Source organism: Haplochromis burtoni, unplaced genomic scaffold (assembly GCF_018398535.1).
Source record: "Haplochromis burtoni strain Fernald_Lab_line unplaced genomic scaffold, NCSU_Asbu1 Contig_221, whole genome shotgun sequence".
NCBI lineage: Eukaryota > Metazoa > Chordata > Actinopteri > Cichliformes > Cichlidae > Haplochromis > Haplochromis burtoni.
In genome coordinates, this window is record NW_024582582.1 from 516,354 (window position 1) to 537,413 (window position 21,060).

Consider the following 21,060-nt stretch of genomic DNA (forward strand, 5'->3'; position numbering starts at 1 on the left):
TGGAACTACTTGGCATGAGGTTATTAGAGCCTTGGATAGGTAAAGAATTCATAACAGAATTGATTTGGATACATTATTATGTTTGGAGCAATAAGAGTTTTTGCAATATACATCCATTGGTATCCCTTGTGACCCAAAGGGGTCCCCATCCAAAAGGTGATATAGCAATGGATTTTATGAATTTTTTTTTCTTTTTTTTTCACATCAGATCTTTTAAACAACTTCAGACCTATCCACTGATATAAAGTTTTTCTTAATTTTTTTTTAATTTTTTTTAGGTTTGTATGGTTTTATTGTCATAAAGACCTCTGTTTATTTTCTTTGGGGGGTAAAAAACCATAATATGCAATATTTTCAAAAAATGAGTTGCAAATGGAACTACTTGGCATGAGGTTATTAGAGCCTTTGATAGGTAAAGAATTCATAACAGAATTGATTTGGATGCATTATTATTTTTGGAGCAATAAGAGTTTTTGCAATATACATCCATTGGTATCCCTCGGGACCCAAAATGGTCCCCCATCCAAAAGGTGATATAGCAATATCATATATGAATTAATTTTTCATTTTTTTCCACATCAGATCTTTTAAGGAAGTCATTCGTAGCTCTCAATTATCCTATGAATGAAGGAGAAAATTAAGTAAGAGAACCCTATCGAAAAGTTTGAACCACTGTCAAGTGAGTTCATTATTTATGTCATAATGATTTTACTTCTTCACTGGGTATGACTCTGGATACTGTAGGTCCTCTGAAAAAGAAAGCCTCAAATCAATTCAATTCAATTTTATTTACATAGCGCCAAATCACAACAACAGTCGCCACAGAAGAATAATTCTCAAACACACAGATTAAAGCAGGTAACTCGTGAGCTGGAGAGGAAATGGTGTCTCACTATGTTAGAAGGTCATCGTTTAGCCAGGAAAAATAGTTTGCTGCTTTATAAAAAAAAAAAAGCCTTCCATAAAGTTAGAAACATCACTGTGATCAACGTGTCTTTTAGATCCCATTCCTACAAGATTACTCAAAGAAGTCCTACCAGTAATTATTTTTTTAATCTATCTCTATTAATCGGCTATGTACCACAGGCCTTCAAGCTGGCAGTAGTTAAACCATTACTTAAAAAGCCATCAAACATCTATACTGCAAATTTATTTTTATTTAATAAGACAGTAATTAACTGGCAGCAATTAAACAGTCAATTTGTGCATGTAAATGGAGAGTCCTCTTCACAAACTGAGGTTAATTATGGAGTTCCACAGGGTTCAGCGCTAGGACCAATTCTGTTTACATTATACATGCTTCCATTAGACAGCATCACCAGAAGGCATAGCATCCATTTTCACTGCTATGCGGATGACATCCAACTTTATCTATCCATGAAGCCAGATAATACACACCGTGAGGACACTTGGAGTCATTTTTGACCAGGATATTTAATATGCACATATTAAACAAATATGTAAGACTGCTTTCTTCCATTTGCGCAACATCTCTAAAATTAGAAATATCCTGTCTCAGAGTGACGCTGAAAAACTAGTTCATGCATTTATTACTTCCAGGCTGGACGACTGTAATTCATTATTATCAGGATGTCCTAAAAACTCACTGAAAAGCCTTCAGCTAATCCAAAATGCTGCAGCAAGAGTCCTGACAGGGACTAGAAAGAGAGAGCAGATTTCTCCTGTTTTGGCTTCCCTTCATTGGCTTCCTGTTAAATCCAGAACTGAATTCAAAATCCTGCTCCTCACATACAAGGTCTTAAATAATCAGGCCCCATCTTATCTTAATGACCTTGTAGTACCATATCACCCTATTAGAGCACTTCGCTCTCGCTCCGCAGGCCTACTTGTTGTTCCTAGAGTATTTAAAAGTAGAATGGGAGGCAGAGCCTTCAGTTTTCAGGCCCCTCTTCTGTGGAACCAGCTTCCAGTTTGGATTCAGGAGACAGACACTATCTCTACTTTCAAGATTAGGCTTAAAACTTTCCTTTTTAATAAAGCATATAGTTAGGTGCCATTTTTTGTAAATGCACACGTTGCCTTGGTTTTCTTTGCAAGCTGTGAGAAACTGCATGTACTTATAAAATCTGACACACTAAGACAGTCATGTTAACAGTTGCATTTTGATTTCAATGTGGCATGTATGGGTCAGAGAGAAGTAAAAAACAAAAGAACAAAATCACTTTCTGTGTGAACTGCTGAGACATGCAAAGATGTTTATGTACCGATCTCAGTGCAGAAAAGCAGCTAAAAACCTGAACTGCAGTTTAGCTCAGTTTGGCTTGGTTTTTAATGGCTGTAGGTCAGCAGGTTAAGTAGATCATCTACCAATTGGAAGACTAGTGGACCTGGTTCAGTTCCTCGCTACTACGGTCTGCATCACAAAGTATTCTTCAGCAAGATACTGAAGCCAACCTCTCTCTGATGCATTCATCAGATAGAAAACACTTATGTGTAGAGTGTAAATGTTTGTGTATGCTTGAGTCAGGCATACTGTATAAAGTGCTTTGAGGCTCAATTTCTATAGGAACCAGTCCATTTACCAATAAAATACTAGCATCATTACTGAGGAGCAGCAAGGCAATAAGCTCTAAACATGTTGGATGAGGGATGACTGAAAAGTTTTAGGACACTGCACTCACAGCTGTAAACCATAAGCCCATCAGAACAACACACTCCCAATAGATGAATGCCCCAACTATCATAAACCCCAAAGCTAAAATACAGCATTAAGTTTAGGGTTAAACTGTGGGCTGCAAACCTTAGCAAATCACATTTGTACAAATCATTAATACATTATCCTGCTAAATTTGTATGTTGTAAAAAGGAAACTCCTAAAAATACACATGCAATAAGGCAAGCCACCAAAATACCTGCTGTGTCCTCGCCTTCCAGTCACCAAATTGACAATGCATTAAATAAACATTAAATCCCGACAGTAGCTTTTTAATGCCAAAAGAGGGTTTTGCTGTGGAGCTAAGTGTTGGTAAATGTGTCCCATGGACGAAGCTACTTTTGCAGCTGGCTTCATTAAATATTTATTTTTAAGAAATTCTCCCTTCAGAGTGCTACAGGGAGCCACATGATAAGATGATTGCAGGCGTTTTTGGGTTTTTTTTAAGTGAGCTGATGGATTTACAGTGTTTCGCATTTTCTTTTTGTTAGACATCAGTTCATAATGTACACAATTACAGTGATACAGCTCTGCAATGCCTCAAATTACTTTCATGTAGTAAAAGAAGAAATACTAACTTTAAGAAATACCTGGCATACAGAGAGAAAAGACAATGCTGATGTGCACACACAGTTACTGTAGAACTTCATGGACAGTGTCTCACAGTAAATGTTTTGTTCTTCTGCAAGATTTCAGGGTGATATGGTGGAAGAGTTTGTCATAAAGCAGACTTCCACTGGATGAATCCTCCTTCACCTGAGATGTCAGATATATCCATAATTCTGACATTAACTCTGTGAAAAAGTGGCAAATTCAAAATTTTCCTGAGAGAGATAGTATCAAAGTCAGAGAGAGAGCGGACAGTGACCCACAGTAAAGAAAGGAGAAAATGCAAACACAATACTGTAAGCAGTCTGTAAAAACAGATGATTCAGTGTGACATTTGATCTTTTTTTTTCAATTATAGTTAAATAATTTAAATTGGTCGCTCTCATAAAATAGCCTTAGAAACAAATAACAAATTATGGCATGCATGCAACAATTCCAGATGGCCTGACCCACTTTAACCCCGAGTATATTACTATAAATGCTGCATAAATTTTATTTTTTTTATATAAATATATATGTATATTTCCCAGCTTGTCTTGTGCAATAAGCACCAGTGAGTTATTGCTTTCCACTTTTACATTCAAACTGGAAACAGCTCCCCTCAAATGTCCCAAAGCTAAAGCAACAAGCTTTCCAGGAAATTGCAAGAAATAGAAAGTAGAGATATGTTTTGAAAATGAGGTGAAGTTAAAAAGGTTGGTAAAAAAAATGCCTGTACCTTAAGACTCAACTTAAGTACAAGTATTTGTACTTCATTACTTCCCACCTCAGCGATCCAAAAGCTACCAAGGTGATAGCTTTTGCAATATGTGCTTATCTACTGGCTAAATCCACAAAGAGCAGGAAAGCTCAGAAACAGCAGGAGCAGAGGCCAGCAGATCAAAACAAAAGTGCAAAGTATTAAAAGTGAGTTATTTCCCCCGATGCAAAACTGGACCTGGGGTTTATCCACCAACCAAACTCCAATTTCACACCAGACAAAGTGTGGGAAAGCATAACAGATCCAAAACAGAATCCAATAATAAGAGATGAACTATGTTCATTGGCCTGTTTCATAAAAAAGGAGTTTGATTCATTATGCTTTGTATTTGTGGTTCTTACACTGTGCTCATCCTCTTATGGAATGTGATGAGAAATTTCACACAAAATGAGACAAGGGCTTTTTAATTGGAAGTCAAAAAGTGTTGTGGGCAATTATTCTTTTTTCTTGTGCTTTAAATGGAATATACCGAAGTTTAAGAGCAGAAAAACAGGAAGTGAATTTCTATTTTTGTCTTTCTGGAAGCTTTCCAGTTTCATGCTGATTTGGCCTACATAGGAACAAACACTGAGTGCTACATGAAAAGAAAACACTCCAAAGACTTCAAGTGCTGGAAAAATAATGTTTTAGACAAAAGGAGGTCAGAGTCAGGCACTTTATAATTTCTTGAACACGTACTGGAAAATCCTTCTACTGAATGGTCTCTGTCACTTATAAGAGTTGTGCCACGATGCGATTTTTAGGTTGCTTATTTTTTTGCTCTCTGATTTAAGTAGTAATTAACGTGCTAACTGATTATAAATCTCTTTTTTAAATATGTAGCTGTACCCAGTTTAATACTGGTTTACACCAAATTGTTATCAGGATCTGATTTGTGTGCCAACATGGGGAACTAGAGCTGTACTGTACTGAAGTTTCTTACATTACATCATGAGCCTATTGCTCAAGAGTTGTCTGATATTGGCTGTGATACAACCACCATGACATGGGGCCTCTGGTTGGTTGGAAATCTGCTGTTTGTTAACCTTTTCCTTGTTTTGAAGCTACAGGTAGAGTTGCTGGGGTAAATCCTTTCTCCTGCTCTGCCCCAGGACAGAGTTTCTCCATTTGAAAGGTCCTTCCTACACTGACCTTCTATTTGTTAATCAGCTGTGGAGTATATTAGGTCAAAGGTTTTCTGCAAGATTATTACTACGGTGAACATTAGATGATCTCCATAAACTGCTGTTTGCAAACACCTGATCGTGATAACCTGGTCTGACAACTCTCCGATATTCACCAGCTGCGTTCATGCTCCCTCCAAGCCTCCACTCACTCCAAAGACTGCTAACCAACCTCTGGCTTGCTCTTATGATCCTCATCAAGTTCTTGGACTCCAGTTAATCTCTTGTCTCTATCTAATAGAGGACCAGTGAACCAGTGTGTAGTGCCATTGAGTTCCTCCACCTTCATCACTGGTCTGCAGTGGTTCCCAGAGGTTGCTGGCTGAAATCAGTTCCAAAGAAGGTGCACCTAAACCAAGGGGGGGTCATGTTTGTGCCAGAATCATGTGATTAGTAATGCTGTTTGCGAAGCTCATCCAAGAATAATGTGCTGCAGTTTTTGCTTGAATGAAATGTTATTAGTCTGTTACTTACCACTGATTATTAGGTCGGTTTGTCTGTGCATTATACCTGGACAGCTTCTGTATGCAGCTTGCTAACCATACAAACCATAGCTGGTATTAGTGTTGTCCTTTAGCCTTTTGTCCAAATATGGTCACTTCAGGTCAAAAAACAAATAAAAAAAACATATTCAGCAGAACAGCTTCCACACTGCTATTGTCTTATACAATATGTATGATGTCATCTCAGCTCCAAAGTGAGGAGTCTGTACAGAGCCCCAGCTGAGACTGCATGCCATCTAGGTTAGAACCAAAGCTCAGCGAACTGCTATTAGGTTGCCTTTAATAATACATGGCCGGGAGTAAGGTTGAGCATCTAGAAGGGGATGTGAAATACCAAGAAAGCCATTCATCAGTCAGTTGTGCAATGCCTTCAATGCTTATTATCCTCATTAGAATCAAAGAAACAGCTCTTGGGAACTTGCTTTGGGCATTGAGAGCATGTGAGAAAAAAGTTGAATTCGGCTGTAATTTATCTCTTCTCATGGGAAGTTCTTCATTTTAATGATAGAATTTGAAGTGATGTCTCAAACTCATCTTAGTTCATATTTACCTTGGCTATTTTAATACAGACTCATTTAAGAGGGATCTCGTACTAAACATCACAGCTGTGTTGCTGCTTAGACTGATTGATTACTAAATGGTTGCTGGACTGTATAGTGTATATGAGTGATGGGTTAGAAAGGTTCTGGCTCAGAGCTGATGGATGAATAAGAGGAAACAGACATAAATCTCGTGAGACACTTTGACCTCCTTTTGCTGCTCCTATGAAGTACAGAACGTGGTGATGGAAAGAGTGACTGAGGAAAATATAGAATGAAGGTTTCTCACATCTATGGACCCTCAGTCCTCATACATTTAATGTGAAATGCACTACAGCATGATCACTCAAAATGACAAACTGCTTTAATGAAAGAGTACTGTAGCAAGGAAGAGCTGTGTGTTTATGATGATTTTTAGAGTTAATAGAAATCTTTTTTTTTTAAATATTAATGCTCAAATGTAGATTGATTACTATTATGCTAAAGATTAGGTTAACCCTATAACAGTAAACCTTAACTCTGTATACTCAGTAAGGGCTCTTTCCTGTGGGTCATTTGCTACAAACTATTTGCCAAAATATTTACACTATCGGTCAAACACCCCAATTTTTCCAGTTATTTATTGCAATTCAAGTCGTTCAAGTCCAATGAATAGCTTGAAATGGTACAAATGTAAGTGGTGAACTGACAGAGGTTAAAAAAAAAGTAAGGTTACCCAGAACTGAAAAATAATGTACATTTCAGAATTATACAAAAAGGCCTTTTTTAGGGAACACAACATGGGTTTTACAATTTAAAGCTGTTCTGCAGAAATGGAGGTTGATCAAGCCTTGAAAACTGGCGCTGCTAATTCCTACAGTTGTTCCAACTTTTCTGAATTACTTACAAAAGCAGTGTTGGAACACACTGTGGTGCCATACCCTCGTGAGCATCAGCTAAACAGTACTGTACTGCAGAATGTAGTGTGTTGCTACAAAAATGGCAAGAAAAAGGCAATGAACAATGGAGGAGAGACAGATCATTGTAACACTTAGTATCTCACACTTATACACACATACACATACACACACACACACACACACACACAATACTCTGCATTGCACTTCAAGCACAGCTTAATAGTGGTCATAATAAGCAAGTCTAAGTTTCAACTGTGAAGAGAAGACTGAGCTGCAGGTTTGACAGGATGAGTTGCAGCAAGAAAGCCAGACGTCAGAGTAAGACAAAGAGACTTGTCTGGGCCATGAAACACTGGAGTACAGTGACTGGAAGACTGGAAGAAGGTATTATGCAAAGATGAATCAAAATTTCATCACGCAGGATCTTTGTACACCGTCGAGTAGGTGGAAGGATGATTCCAGAGTGTGTGGCATCAACTGTCAAACATGGAGGAGGAAGTGTGATAATCTGGGTCTGTTTTGCTGGATCTCGGGTCGGTGACTTGTGCAGAGTGAGGCACTCTGAACAAAAACAGCTACCACAGCATTCTGCAGCACCATGCAGTACCCTCTGGTATGTGCCTAGTTGGTCAGAGGTTCATCCTATAGCAAGATAATGACCCAAAACATAAGTCCATGCTATGCCAGAACTACCTCAGGAAAAGAGAACAGGATGGTGAGCTTTAAAACATGAAGTGGCCAGCACAGTCTCCAGACTTAAACCGCATCAAACTGGTTTGGGACGAACTGGACAGAAGAGTGAAAGCAAACCTACAAGTGCCACATTTATGGGAACTTCTGCTACAGATATGGGAAGAACTTTCTGAAGAATATTTGATTTCTATTGTCGAAAGAATGCCGCAGGTGTGTTCAGCTGTTACATCTGCCAAAGGAGGCTACTTTGATGAGTCAAAACCTTAGAATACATTTTGGTCTATAAATTGATTCCATGATTTCTTTTGTAACTCCAACTGCTTATTTGTACTATGCTTTCACTTCAGAGTGCAATGAGACAGTAAACGGCATAATTCTCAATAAAAAACTGTAAAAATTAGGGTGTTCCAAAACTTTTGACTTAGAATAGCCAAGTACGGGGAGCCTCATAGCTATTTAAGCTTACTGTCCCAGTCTGGTGCTCAGATCTGTCAGCGATGATCTCTCGCCTGTCTTCCCCATTCAGTTAATGGGCTTGGTATAGTATAATGTATTACATGGTATACATCCATTATGAGAGAGACCTTTTGACCATCCCAGATGAAGGTGTACACCTAGCCTGAAAATGGAGTTACAGTTATGGTCTGCACTGACAGTTTTAATGTTTGGTACTTTCACAGTGAAAGTACCAAACATTAAACTCCTCAGTGAGATCCACATCTCTCTTAATACCCTGAAACCTGTTGTTCTCCATTGTTCAAAGAGACCACTGAACTACAAACAGCTCCTTTCTTAAATTTTAACTGAATCACACAATAATGGCCACCAGTCTGGGTTGACAAGTTATTTATAGTCAGCATATGATCTCGATCTCAAACAGTCACAGGCAAGAAATTATGTTCTGCCCCTGACAGGAACCATCAGTAAGGAAAACACGAAAGATAAAAGCAGAGATGAAAAGAGATGAAGCTGAAAACCACAGCTATGGGATCAGAAAAATACCCCCAAAAAACAAAAGCACAGCTGCTATTCAAGAATTTTCCACTTTTCAAGGTATTTTTTGTTCAGATGAAGGTAAGACAGAAAAAAAGAGATAGGAAAGAAAAAAGAAAAATGTTACTTTATCCAAGAAAAATAGCACTTTTAAACGCCTTCCAATACTCTTATTTTTCTCAGTAAAAATGCTTTTGTTCTGTTCTCCATATTTTTCTTTAATAACCTTAAAATAGCTCTATAGTGTAGTAGATCCTCATTTTGCTCCCGGAGGACAACAAATCCCCTTGGGATTGTCCTAGGAAGGGCGTCCGGTATGCACAAAAGCTGCCAAATTAAGAAACTGCCCACTGGAGTAACTCCTTGTGAATAAAAGAACAGCTGAAAGTCGCTCCATCCTTTCCTTAATACCCTGAAAAATATCTTTTGCCATTCATAATTGTGCTAAAGCCTAAGATGAACAACAACAACACATTAAAGTAACTCTTTTCTGTATGACTTTACTAATCTTTTACATTGACCCCTGTTTCAATCCAAGGGGTCAATGTAGATATTGTGGAGGACTAAAAATATCTTGGCGTATACATAGATAATAAACTGGACTGGGTTAAAAACACAGCTGCACTTTACAGGAAAGGCTATTTTCTGAGGTCCTTCAACATCTGTCGGACAATGCTCAGGATTTTCCATGAGCCTGCTGTGGCCAGTGCGATCCTCTATGCTGTTGCATGCTGGGGGCGCAGGTTGAGGGTCGCAGATGCCAACAGACTCAATAAACTGATCCGTAAGGCCAGTAACCCTTAAGGTGGTGTCTGAGAGGGAGCTGTTGTCCAAGATAAAGACAATGTTGGCTAATACCTCCCACCCACTCCATGACATGCTGGCTAGCCATAGGAGCACGTTCAGTGAGAGACTGATATTACCAAAAAGCACCACTGAACGACAAATTTCTGCCCGTGGCCATCTCCCTGTACAACTCCTCCAGTAAACACTGCAATAGTTACACCCTTTTTACACGCTCTTTTCTACTCAGTAATGTTGCTGTCAAAATTCTATCAACTCTGTCAGTCCTTGATATTTATTATTGAGTGATTTGAATGTATTGTGCTATTTCTTAAATCTGTAAATCTGTAACATATTGTATTTTTAAATAGTCTAATCTGTTTCTGTTACTGTATTGGAGCAACTGTAACCCACATAATTTCCTTAGGGATTAATAAAGTGTTCTGATTCATCATTGTGGAGGAATCTCAGCCCACTCTTCTTTAGTTTATTGAGATTTGTGGCATTAATTTATGTAACACTTTCGTAAGTTCCTCCCAAAGGATTTCAGATCGGTTGATGTCTGGACTTTGATTGGGCCACTCTCTTAGAGGCGTGCTTTGGGTCATTATGCTGTTGCATGGCTCACTTTTGGCCAAGCTTTAGCTATCAAACAGATGGGCTCAAATTTGACTTTAAATACTTCAGTATGCAGAGGAGGTCAAATCATCAGCCTTCCATTACTGTACTTGACTGTAGGTCTACAGTGTTTGTGCTGTGCTGTGTTTTTACCAAACATATAATCTATATGCAAACATCTCCACTTTAGTTTATCCAGCAGACATTGGTTAAGAAGTCTTGTTTTTTCAGATACAACTTTGCATCCCTAAGCCATAGGAGGTGGAGTCCCTGTGGTGACCAAGCAGGGGGACAGCAAAGGTGAAGGAGCCAAAAACCCAAGTAATGGAGACAGTGTCTTTCATGAGGTTGGGGATGAGACTGGTGGTGATGGTGACTGGATGCCTGTGATATTAAAGCCAGGAACAAGACACAGAAGAAAACAACTCCCAAAATCAAACAGGAAGTAACATAAAAAGGGGAACCCCTGCCATGTTACTTTTCACAACTCAAAACTTAGGCACAAGACCCAAGGACCATGACATCCCCCTTTTGACTTAAATAATAAATGACAAACAATGAAACATAAGGATTAAAACACATATATTTTAGTTTTGCATGAGGACAAAGGGATGACATAAAGCAAGTTTAGGGATCCTCGACTGGTTTTAACAAACACTCAACTTTAACGTCACTCCACCATTTTCCTCCTTCTGGGACACAAACTGAAATTAGCGGAAGTTAATGAATTCAGAAGCTCAAGTGAACAATTCAATTTCAATTCAATTTTATTTATATAGAACACAACAACAGTCGCCTCAAGGTGCTTTATATTGATCGTACAATAATAGCACCACGTTGTTTTGTTTCAGTGATGTATCTCAGATTTTATCATAATTGCACACAGGGTTCATGGTTTAATTAACAGGGCCAAAACAAGTGGTCAGAGAGACTAAGAAAAACACTCAAATGAAGTGAGATAGGAAGCAGGGCAGTTTTGGAACCCAATCACAGTTTTCATCTAAATCTTAATTTGTCAGAGCCGTGAACCTTTGTAACAGAAGAAACTACATAACTGCAACTGTAGTGTAATTACTGAATTTAGTACAATAATGTGTTACGTTTGTCCATAACTGAAAAATACAACATGATTACAGTAACATGTGAATCACATTACACCCAGTGCTTGTCAGTGCTTCTGTTAGAGCCCTTTCCTTCTGGCCTCTTTCCTGTCAGTAAGCAGACTTTTTGGTATGTCTAATGCTCAGACATGCATAAACATAACATGGACATAATTTCCACAGTGGAGTGTTTGATCCTTGTCCAAATGGATAATTAGCTGGAGATGCCATAGTACGCCACCCACTGTCTCCTCGTCTCACCCGTGCTGTGAGGAAATGCTGGCAAATAAACGTGATCCAGTTTTACCAGTGGGTCATGGTCTGGGTGGTGTCAGTGAGGGGAGGGATCTTGAGAGGTTTTGGTGCGAGGTTTTTAAATGGCTCTGCTATATTTACCCTGCAGGTGATCAGCATATTTTATTTAGGCTCAGTAACAGGCTGGCTGGATGTCACTCACACTGAATATACTTTTTCTTCTTTGTTGTATCTCAAGTTGGGGTTATATATGTGGGGAGGTTTTTTATTTGTGGCTTCAAAAAACAAGGCACGTGTGAATGTCTAAATGGCATAAACGGCATTAACAGAATGCAAATTATTTTCAGCCAAGGTCAAGGTCCAAAGTCGTGTGTTTCACAGGATAATCAGCTGGAGCTTTCACAATGGAGGCTGACTTATCCCAGACCTGTTGGCGGAGCCCTTTTACATCACGGTACTTCTACTTGATCAACAACTGTAAGTGGTCACACACATGTGTGATGTTGATCACATGATGTAATGGGGGAATACTGACTGAAGACTCCTAGTACCTGTTTTACAGGTGAGGTCAGAAGTTTATTTCCACTCTTCATGGCCATGAATGACATGGTAATGGTGAGCTTTTAATGAATTCATTAAACTGTTTCTTCTCAGTATGAAATGAGCAGGATTTTGTTGTACAGGATACTTTTTAATAACTTAAAGAAGATTTGTGCGCACTAGACTGAAGGTGTGCTGTGGTATGTGGCTGCTGGTGATGTGAGGCAGGGTCTCCATGGATCAGACTTGTTTGTCCAACACATCCCACAGGTGCTTAATTTGATTCAGATTTGGAGGCCAAGTCAAGATTTCAAACATGCAGCAGCTTCTCGAACCATTCTTGAACCATCTTTTGCTTTGGGGCAGAGAACATTATGTATCTGAAAGAGGCAAATGGTTTTTCCCAGCAAAACGTTGCCCAAAGCATCACATTGCCTCAACCAACTTGCCTTCTTTCCATAGTGTATCATGTTGCCAGGTGTGTGCCAGGTAAGTGACACACGCATCTGGGCATCAATGCAGTCCAGTTATGATGCTCACATGATCATTGTTGGAAGTGTCAGCAGTAGAGAGGGGATGCATGGGCACCCTAACTCGTGTGTATGCAACAAACTGAAACTTTATTCTGACACCTATCCATCAGAACCAGCATTAACTTTTTGGGCCATTTGTAGTTTTTGTATGCTTGTCTGTTGGGTCCGACTACACAGCCCAGCTTTCGCTTCCTACGTGCATCAGTGAGGACAAAAGGTTCACCTGCTCTGTAATACCTAACAGGTGCCTACTGATGAAGGTATAATCTCAAGCACAATCAGTCGTATTGTACAGAATTACATCCAGCTTCAACTACCGAATAGTAGGAAAGTCTTTTATCAGAAGCTCAAGTGAACAGCACCCCGCTGTTTTGTTTCAGTGATGATTTTATCATAATTGCACACAGGGTTCATAGTTTAATTAAAACAAGTGGTCAGAGAGACTAAGAAAAACACTCAAATGAAGTGAGATAGGAAGGAGGGCAGTTTTGGAACCCAATCACAGTTTTCATCTAAATCTTAATCTTGTCAGAGCCAAGAAATGTGGAATGCCTTTGTAGAAATTTAAGAGGCTGTGACCTTCCTGGATGCTTAGCAAGACAGGAGGCTGAGAGAGAAGGAACAAACCCAAAGCGGCGAATAAAAATACCTGTGGGCAAAGAACATCTCAGACATTTTTAGTCACATTGTGTTGTATTCTGAAGTGATTTAGCAGTCAGTCACAGTGAGTCAGTGTAATAGCTTTGTGAATGGCTTTAGTCCAGTGCTGCATCATTTAATTTTTAACCACATTATACATGAAAGGACTGAAAAAAGGAAGAGACAATACATTTGTTCAGCAGTCAGAGACTAAGCTGAACAATGCAAATGAAAAATAAAACAATTCTATCGTTCTATCATTTATTTCTCACATTTATTTCTCACGGTGCTGAGAATGCCAAAGGCAGTGTGTGTGTGTGTGTGTGTCTGTGCGCACCTTGTTCCTGCTGTAAATTGATGTTTGTTGGGATTTAATTTATTTGTGGAAAGTAACTCCATCCTCTGTACTGGATGAGATTTAATTATGCATGTTTGAAGAAAATAAGTCGATTTGAGAACAGTTTATGGTGGTACAGTGACCTATGGATGGGTACAGAGCTATCTAAATGGAGTGAGCATGGACAGGAGGAGGAGAAAACAGCCACTGCAAAGCTTTTTATATCATTTGATGAGGAAGAACACATATGTCTTGTCAGTGCCCTCCTGTATGTGTTTTGGGAGGGGGGGTTAGCTGCTCCTCAGTATATTGGGATGTGCCCTGATGGTTCTGTATCTTTTACCTGAAGGAAGGGGAACAGATTTCAATGTGAAGAACTTGGTTCTCACAGTCATTTATGTTGTTTTAACTAATTGGCAAAGGCTCAGGGTTTTCTGGAGTGTAGCGTATGTAATGCACTATGACACAGAGCAGAGCTTCTTCACTTCTCTCCAGGCATTACTGTAAGAGATTTTTCCCCTGCGCCTCAAAGAGAGACCGTACATTTTGGTCAAGGCATCACTTTTGGTTTGGAAACAACTTGATGGTCTTGCTGGTTAAACATAGTGTCAGAGGTATAGAGGCACGTACTCTTTACAATCAATTTCCAATCTTTGTTTTCAAAACAGTTCTGCAGCAGTGGATTCTTCACTTCAATTTTTCAGTTCAATTTTGTTATATATAGCGCCAAATCACAACAATAGTTGCCACAAGGTATTGTATACAGTACAGTAAAGACCCTACAATAATACAAAGAAAACAAAGAAAACCCCAGCAATCATATGACCCCCTGTGAGCAAGCGCTTTGGTGACAGTGGGAAGGAAAAACTCCCTCTTAACAGGAAGAAACCTGTTTTGTTGTTTCCTTTTCATTATGTTGTGAATAAATGACACTGCAATGAACAGATATTTGTTTCCTGTGGTTGGTTGGATCTGGGGGGGAAGGGGGGGCGAGTGCTCCATTCATGTTATGACCTGGCTCCTAGACAGGTCGTAACACTAGCCAACACAAAGTTGCAGACTGTGGTGGAGAAGTGGAAAACTTGTACTTTCACTTTCACTCTTAAGGTTTACTGCCACCCTTAAAATTTCCCACCAAAGCAGTTTTCACAAATACAATGCTACCTTGAATAGTTCTGACTTTTCAAGTCCAGCTATATTTAAAACGTTTAGACACTTCGCAGACAGAGTGAGGCAGTGTCCTGCACTGTACCCAGGCATCCCAAACAAACTGGTATATTTCCAGTAGTGAAAATGCATCTGACAAATCTCCATTTCAGTGCAACAAGTCTGAAAGGTCAACATTTTGACAGTGTCTGGTCCTGATTCTTTCAAGAATTTCCAGAGTTTGTGTGCGTGAAAACAGCCTGAAAATATCTTTTTCTCCAAAGACTCCCCAAGGACTTAATTTAGGGCTTCCTTTCATGGTGCTGCGATACTTGTCTGGCTGAGAGCTTAGCAGCAGTCAGAGTCTCCCACACAGGGGCTCAGTACAACTTTCCATGGCAACCTGAACACCTCACAATAAATACAACTCAGACAGTAGAAGGCCACGCAGGTGACAATCAGATCAAAACAACAATCAGTCCTCCTCTATCAAAACTCATGCAACCTATCAACGGCAAAACCACGGGCTTCGATGTTACTTTCAGGTTTAAATCTGAAGCTTTCAGAGAGATGGGGATCATCTGGTTCTTGTCAGATGAACAGAACTAATATTTAAGTATTGGGTGGGCCAAAAAGAGTAGTCCCATGGAATGAAATAACAAGTCTGTTACAAGAATGAGTTATAGGGACTGATCTGCCAGTGCCACACTGGATGGGAGAAACATCAAGCGTCCTTCTACATATGACTTTTTAATATTTAATCAGACGGACCAATAGAAAAAGATTTACATCGGAGAGGCAGATGCCTCATTAAGCAAGAAAGTTAATAAAGTGTGCCAGCTGATAGTACTTTTGTCAGATCTCAGATGAGTATGCAGCAGTGTCTGAGCTGTTTGGTTTAGCTGAGATTAATGGCCTAGCTTTGCCAAAAAGGCATGTGAAGTCCAGTGTGGAATCAAGCAAGAAGCAATGTGTCAAAATATATCTGCAAAGTCAGATCCCATAGCTCAGGAGGACAGAGAGCAAATCAATTATGATTTTGACAGCCTGAAAATCTGCTCCACAATTCACTTCTTCACTTCTGTGACCAAAGAAGTGATTCATACTCACTGTGCTGTAAATACTAACCACAGGCAAAGGCACTGCTTGCTGCTTCCCATGTTCAAATTAATTTTAAATTATAATGAGGCCCTGGAGGATAATTAGCCAGGCTAAAAGTAAAAAGTAGTGCTGTCAAAATTAACGCGTTAACACAGATTAAGCCGTCATCAATGTGATACAAAAAATTTAACACTTTTAACGCATTTGGAGTGCAGAATGACTCAAAATCCCTGAAATGTTTCTGTCAATGCATTTCGGTCAGTTTGTCCACGTAGAGTTACCTTCGCACATGTGCCAATGGGCAGTTGATCTGCTAGTGACGGGCAGCTGAATCAATCAACTCAATTTGGAAGATGATAAATGCACATTGGCCCTCTCGATGGGAAATTTGGGTATTGAAAAAAATAACATGACGGAACAGTCGACCGACAAAGTATTATGCACATTGTGCAAGAAGGGATTAGTGTGGCGTGAGGTCAGAGAGAGTGCCAGGGTTGCACTTCACAGCATCAGTAAACACTCTCAGAGGCAGTAAGTTAACATCCATCTTCAGCCCTCCCATGCCCGATTTCTCCACATAACAAGCACGAAGCCATGAAAGTGTTTTTGCTCCTTTGAGAGAGAATATATGTTTGTTCATTTACTCATGGTTGCTATAGTTTATTTCATTTGCAAAATGCTTAGTAGGTCTTGCTCAGTGGACGCATCAGGATTGTTAGACATCCAAGACTAACATCTATTTGACCTCTGACCTGTAAATAGTTAAATAGGTAAAATAAATACTCCCTACGCAGTTCCTGTGGCAGAGAGTTATGCTCTTGGAGTGCTCATTGTTTAAATTTATGATGCTGAATATCTGAGTTTTATGCGTCACACCTTTCAGAAACAACAATTGAGGGATGATTTTTTTTATTTCTTTAAAGGTGTTAAAGGTTCCTAAACCCTTCTTTTCAGCTTATAGATGTCCTCAAGTAGCATCAGTTTGGTTAGCGCTCTTTAGAGGGAAAGTCTACATTTCAAAGAGTAAAGAAAAAACCCCACAGTTCACTACTAATCTTCTCTGCAGGCTACAAACTCAAGGATGCATTAACCAGAATTGGTATAACACACAGAGTCTGACTAGATCTTAGATAGGTACAAAGTTTTCATACGGAAAAAATATACAATTTGTGGTACAGCTGCATTGATTTCCATTCTTTTTTTTTAATCACCTATTCTGGGCGTGCAAATGTAGCAGAAGTGCAACGCTCAATCGGCCGAGTGCACTGTTATTATCTGTTATCAATAAGAAATGTTCAGGAGCTGAAACTGACCTTTGAACGGTTTTACAAGAATGATGGTAACATCAGAGTCATCACAGGGATTGTGTAAATTGTGCTTTTCTGTTGCAGATTCACTATGAAAGAAAATCCAGATGATTCGGTCGTAGGCTACGTAAAGCAATAAGGGTTGCTTTCTTTAAAAATAAAACATACTTATCTGCACATTACATGATATGCAGAATGATTTAGCACTACATGCTTTAGCGAGCACTGCTTCACACTAATTATTGCTTCTTTGTTCTCGCTCTTGAGCATGAAAATGCCTTCTCTGTATATTCCTCACAGAATGCAGTCTCCTTTTGTGCTTTAGTGAACAGGAATTACTTTAAAACAGATGAAAGTTTAGAATTTTCTTAAAACAAACCGCTTAGATCAGTTCTCCGTCACAAACTGCAACAATCCTTTTCACACACAATATGATCTGTTTGATTTGTAAATGCACCTCTAATAAGCTTGTTCCTTGGTCATGTGTCAAGTGTCCCTGCACCCACACAACTTAATCCAGCATTTGACTGTGGAGTGCATTAGCAAAAGCACAGGAGGCAAATGAACTTATTTCAGCAGGTGGGTGATTGCTATTGCATATGCAAAAATGTGTCTGCCTGCAAGCACTTAGCCTGGTTAAACAAAGAAGTGTGCATCGTGACTTGATGCACAAGGTGGGTTTCCCTAATAATTTTCTCATCTGACACGTTAAATGCCACAGGGCTCTCTTCCTCTCCCCACCCATTATCTCAAAATAGATCCTCGCCATGGCTCTGATGTCATCTTTATCAGAGGAGAATGGGCCAATATGAAGAAAATGGCTCACCAACTGGATTTTTCAGCAGTAGGGAGCATAAAGTAGACTCCGTGCTCACAGTTGTCTTGGAAACACATCTGTTATTAAAAGAACAAGTATTATTCTAATACAATCCTGTCTGTATCTTCACTTTGAAGTGAAAACTCTTACGTCATCATGCTTCTCCTATAGGCTACGTGTCAAAATGCATGTGATGGCTGCAGTTACAGCCACACATATTGGGTAACATCTGCCAAACATCACAGGGCTACAATAGAGACTTATTTATTACACTACACTTGTATTGTGCTGTCTTTAAATATAGGATTGAATTTACAGATTAATAAAGAATTGGTGTTAGTTTATAATTTCTTTATTTTTACCATCTCATACACAATAATGTATTCTAACATAAGTGCCCACATTTTAGTTTAATCTTTGTATTTGTTTTCTGGTTACCTTCGTAAAAGCTGCTCAAGTCCCTAAGAGGTGTAAAAGGGGCGGGGCAAGCCTATGTGGAGACCTGCAAATTGGGTCATACCACAACTCTGGATCATGGGGGGGAATGGGATTTGCTATGTTAGTTTTTGTTAGGTTTTTGTGTGTTCTACCCCTTTTTGTGTCTTTGTGGGTTGATCAGCCACTATTTAAGTTTCCTCTTGGTCTCATTTTGGTAGGTAAGGTTGCTTGAGGTAGTGTTGCCATTTTTTCTGAGTAGTGTTCTGTTACTTTGACCTCTTTTATGAGCCCAAGCTCTTGTTTTTTCTACTTTAGCCCGTGTCTGACTGTCCTTTACTGCTTCGCCCATCACAATGTATGATATAAACTGTGTTTTCTGTGTTTTGACTCTTTGTGTGCGTTGGTGTGTGTGTGTGTCAAATCAAAGTTTAAGCTATCTGCTCTGTGGTGACTACAAATGTTTCACTTGTGAGGAATTATTTTGTCACTTAGTACAAAACCATTTTTAGTTTGAAGAATATTCACTACTGATATTGCAAAGAATTACATGTTCTGAACTTGGCAGAAGTTTAGGAATTAAAACACGAATCCTTTGGATTTTGACGTCGCTAGAACTTATAAATCTTGACTTAAGACTTTCTTATCATAAGACATGCATGGACTTGAGGGTTACTAGTTAAAATATATGCCAATTAGATAACACATTGTAGAGTTATTGGAAGGTTGATTTACCCACCCCTACTATTTCACCCAGGTTTTTTGCTAAGCCAGACTAACTGAAATGCACAAAGATTAAATTTCTCAGTCGTATCATTACATTCAGTAAATGTCAGCCTGTCACTAAATTTGAAATGTTACTGTGCTGGCATTTATCTAGACCATGAACATCAGTGTTCATCACATATTTCTGTTGCCTTCATACATATGTGGCTTTTTACCAAGTGAGTGGGACTTCAATCCATGTTGTAGCTTCCTGTAATCAATAATCTCTCTGCACACTTTGACTCTTAAGAACACAACCCACGTCCCTTATAAGGCTTCAGTTGATAGGACCAGGTCAGCAGTTCTACACACACAATGACGCCCAAGTTGCTATAACACTGCACTGGAATCCAAGGGTATCAGAGCCTTTCCTCCACTCATTGACAAGCTGCCTGAACTAGGAAATGCTCCTTCAGGCTTCAACAAAGAGGAACTGCAGTGTGGCGCACAATCAACACAATTTTCATTTAGTGGTAGCTTCTTTTTTTTTTTTTTAACTAATTGTACATCTCTACAAGACACATGACATACTGCATCATTTAAGTTTTAATTTCACTTCATTCATATGTGCAATAAAGCAAATGACCTCTTTTTACCATCATGGTTTGAACCTGAACACAGTTTAGTCAGTTAGTTATGGTGACCATCTAATTATAGGCAGAACATATGGAAGGCCACAGGCTCTAAAAGCACGTAAACAAGACGCTAGGTGAAATAGGAACCTCATCTTGTTTTACGTTCTCAGCCTCGGGCAAACGCTCCACTTGCTTTTCTGCTCTCTCCAAAGTTGGAGAGCACTAACTGCAGCTTCATCAGATGTGCCATCCTGAACTGAGGTGACGATGGATCCATCAAAGGTAGACAGGTCACCCTCTGAATTTCACCCAAAGTGCATTACAGTTGTATGTATTCTTTCACCAGTACTAACTGTTGTGCCATAATGCAACACCTTTAGACAAACATATAGTTAGCATTTTATCTGTCCTTAAGTCCTTAATTAAGTAAAACCAAGTACTTGATTAAAACTTGATCATCAGCAAGTTTGGCCTCTAAAACCTCTGGAGTATTCAGGTGTGTGTTAACACAATGGCACAATATTTGTAGGAGGCGTATTCCATTCAAACCATGCAACAACAAAAAACAACAACCAAAAAAACCAAACATTTGTAGTATTAATCATCTAAATAAACCAGAAGACTTCTGGACCAATTTCCTTTGGACAGACAAGTGGAGCTGTTTGGCCATAATGCACTTTTTCAACCATAGGATATGAGCAAAACCACCTCATGCCTACTGTGAAGCATGGTGGTGGAGGGCTAATGGACTGAGTCTTATACAGCGCTTTTCTACTCTTCCAGAGTACTCAAAGCGCTGTATACAACATGCCTCATTCACCCATTCACACCCACTCATATACAAGCACTTCTAAACACAAGTGCAAACTAAACTACATTCACACACATTCACACTCTGATGAACGCATCAGAGGGCAACTCGGGGTTAGTATCTTGCCCAAGGATATTTGACATGCAGACTGGGGAAGCCAAGGATCGAACCACCATCCTTCCAATCAGTAGTTGATCTGCCACCTGAGCCACAGCCACCCCTCGACCATTAACTCCCCTGCACACTACAGCATTCCAGTCAAAGATGAGGCCATCTGTCTGATTGATAAAGCTTTCCAAAGTGGGTCATACAACAGCACAATGACCACAAGCACACCAGAAAATCTACAACACAATGACTGAAAACAAAAATAATCACAGGGTTGTAGTGGCACGGTCAAAGTCAGATCTCAGATCTCAACCCAGTTAAATGTTTGAAATGCTTATGGCTGACATGTCGCCTCTG

At 39.4% G+C, this 21,060-nt stretch overlaps 1 protein-coding gene across 3 annotated transcripts in view; it reads right to left on the reverse strand.

Moving 5' to 3' along the window:
* LOC102302282 (copine-9) overlaps positions 1-21,060 on the reverse strand; it is a 198,881-nt gene that overhangs the window by 98,812 nt on the left and 79,009 nt on the right. The window lies entirely within an intron of this gene.